Below are 3,482 nucleotides of genomic sequence, written 5' to 3' on the forward strand. Positions count from 1 at the left end.
ACATAGACTGTTATTGTTATTATTGCACTTTTATTGTTTGTTTGTTATGTGTACGTATGCATGTATATACACACACTGGACTTTTTTCTCATTTATTATATTGTTTACCGTGTACTATGTTTACATATTCTGCTGTGCTGCTGCAAGTAAGAATTTCATTGTTCTATCTGGAACATATGACAATAAAACACTCTCAACTCTCTTGGACATCATTGCTCTAAACTTAAAAGGATACAAAATGCTGGAGTAACTCAGCAGGTCTAGCAGCATCTCTGGAGAACATGTTTAGATGACATTTCAGGTTGGATCGTTTGATCTGAAATGTCACCTGTCCATGTTCTCCAGAGATGTTGCCTGACCCAGTTACTCCAGCACTTTATATCCTTTTGTGTACACCAGCATCTGCAGTTCTTTGTTTCTACATTCTAAACATTATTAACCAAGTAAAGTGCACTTTATACAATTCTCATTTTAAATGCTTTTTGCTAAACCTGCTAGCGTGAAGCATGAAACACAAAATTATTTAACAAGGTACTTCAAATGAATGCACTTGCAAGGCAAGAACAAGAGTGGAAAACTAGCATAACTTCTAACCTGTAGCACATGTCTGAGGGACAAATCTCTCTGCCACTTAAAAATCACTCACAGGAATGTGGGCCTCCCAGGCTGGAATGGGATTAAATTACGAAATATTGCCCTAAATCTGTGTATAGAATTTGCTAAACTATGCCGGACAACAACCAAGAATGAACCAGATCACTGAAAGACTATAAACTGAACTGAGCGACAACAGCAATGAGCGAAACATTTTGTTCAGCAATTTAATAACTTTGTAGTCATTTTAAATGTTTGAATTTAATCACTTCAGGTGTACATGACATTGTGGAGGTTGCATTAGGAGTATTGTGTCAGTTTGGATCACTCTTCTTTAGAAAGGATGCTGTTAATCTGAAAAGTTAAGTCAAGTCAACTTTGTCAAGTCAACTTTATTTGTCACATACACATACAAGATGTGCAGTGAAACGAAAAGAGTACAGAGAAGATTTACGAGGGTGTCTGGAATTTAGGGGCTGTGCTATAGGGAGAGGTTGGGCAGGCTAGGATTTTATTCCTTGGGGCACAGGAGGATGAGGGGCAGTCTTATAGAGGTGTATAAGATAATGCAGGAAATAGATAGGGTAGAGTATTTTACCCAGCATTGGGGAAATCAAGAACCAGAGGATATAGGTTTATGGTGAGAGTGGTTAGATTTAAAACATTTTCACAAAGGGTGGTGGGTATATGGAACGAGATGCCAGAGGAGGTAGTTGACACAGGCACTATAACAACATTTAAAAGACATTTGGACAGGAACATGAATAGGAAAGATTTTGGGGGATACGGGCCAAATACATGCAGGTGGGGCTAGTGTAGATGGGGCATCTTATTTGGCATGGACAAGTTGGGTCTATTTCTGTGCTGTATGACTAATACTTATTCAATGTGGCTGCAATTTAAAAAAAAGATTACAGCCATTCTTTGGTACTAATCGGCATGAAGACTTGCATGATGGCATTTGTATTCTATCCAGAACTCTCAAAGCATTTGCTACTATAATGACATTTTAAAGACATTTGGACAGGTACATGGATAGGAGAGATTTAGAGGGATATGGGCCAAATGCAGGCAGGTGGGACTAGCGAGATGGGGCATCTTGGTTGGCATGGGCAAATTGGGCCAAAAGGCCTATTTTAGCTGAGAAACCATGCAGAAACATGCCCTTTGGCCCACACCAATCATCAAACATCCGTTCACACTAGTTCTGTTATCCCATTTTCACATCTACTCCCTGCATACTAGGAACAGTTTACAGAGGCCAATTAACCGAAGAACCCGTAGGAAACCTACACGGTCACAGTGAGAACATGCAAACTCCACACAGACAACACTCAAAGTCGGGATCAATCCCAGGTCTCTGATGTTGTGAAGCTGCTCCTCTACCAAGTACTCCACAGTGCTGCCATCTCACTCCCCCCCCATAAAATGTGCATAAAAAGTCAACTTAAAATTGTACAAAAATATAATGTGAGGTTATCCACTTTGGTGACAGAACAAGGTGGCAGATTATTATCTGAATGGTGTCAGATTAGGAAAAGGGGAGGTGCAATTGGATCTAGGTGTCCTTGTACATCAGTCATTGAAAGTAAGCATGCAGGTACAGCAGGCAATGAAGAAAACAAATGTCATGTGGCCTTTATTGCAAGAGGAACCGAGTATAGGAGCAAGGAGGTTCTACTGCAGTTGTACAAGGCCCTGGTGAGGCTGCACCTGGAGTATTGTGTGCAGTTTTGGTCTCCTAGTTTGAGGAAGGACATTCTTGCTATTGAGGAAGGACATTCTTGCTATTCCTCCAGCTTAGGTTCCCCAGGTTAATTCCTATGATGGCAGGATTGACATACGATGAATGGATTGACTGGGCTTATATTCACTGGAATTTAGAAAGATAAAGGGGATCGTATAGAAACATATACAAATCTTAAAGGATTGGACAGGCTATATGCAGGAAAAATGTTCCCCATGTTGGGAGTCCAGAACCAAGGGTCACAGTTTAAGAATAAGGGGTAGACCATTTAGGATTGAAATAAGGAAATACTTTTTCACCCAGAATTGTGAAAGTGGAGGCCAATTCACTGGATGTATTCAAAAGAGTTAGACAGAGCTCTTAGGGCTAACGGAATCAAGGGGTATGGGAAATAGCAGGAACAGGGTACTGATTCTGGATGATCAGCCATGATCATATTGAATGGCGGTGCTGGCTCGAAGGGCCGAATGACCTACTCCTGCACATACTTTCTATGTTGATATGTTAAGCCATAACATTACTGAAAAGATTTAATGTTATAAACAAATTGTCTCACAGCATTTATTAATTTAGAACAAACAACATTTCACTTCCAATTGTGATCGTGATTGGCATTAATAGGACTGAATCTTACTCCTGAAATTCTGCCCCATAATATTTCCGAATTTTCGGGCAAAGGCAATCACAAAAGAAACCTTAAGCATACATGCCAAACAAAATTCTATTAAAACAAGAGTGGTGGCGTGGGTTGCACGTATTCCGGTATTTGCGAGTATAAAACGAACAATTTAAAATATTTACAAATAGATCACAGAAAATAAATTTACTCGCTTGCCAATACGACTAGTAGAAAAATATCAAAAAGAAACCATAAATCGGCATAAAGGTGGAAAAGAAAATATTTTCGGATGCAAATCTCCATTCTTTTTTTTCGCGTTCCCGGATACTACTGGTTAGTAAAACGCGCGACTGGTTGTAAGAATGACTTGTGGAAGAATTCATTCAGAAAAAAAAGACAAGGCAGACACGCTGTACCCAACCCTGGGAGAAGGGGGAGGAAGAGGAGCAGTGCCTTGCAACGGGTCCAGCCTCTCCTTACCCTATACCCCACTACCTTCAGACACCCTTTCGCCCTTGAAAG

General features: G+C 40.2%; 1 protein-coding gene across 1 annotated transcript in view; it reads right to left on the reverse strand.

The window, feature by feature from the left end:
• Positions 1-3,482, reverse strand: part of usp42 (ubiquitin specific peptidase 42) — a 67,912-nt gene that overhangs the window by 62,582 nt on the left and 1,848 nt on the right. The window lies entirely within an intron of this gene.

The sequence above is a fragment of the Leucoraja erinacea genome, chromosome 20, assembly GCF_028641065.1.
Source record: "Leucoraja erinacea ecotype New England chromosome 20, Leri_hhj_1, whole genome shotgun sequence".
NCBI lineage: Eukaryota > Metazoa > Chordata > Chondrichthyes > Rajiformes > Rajidae > Leucoraja > Leucoraja erinaceus.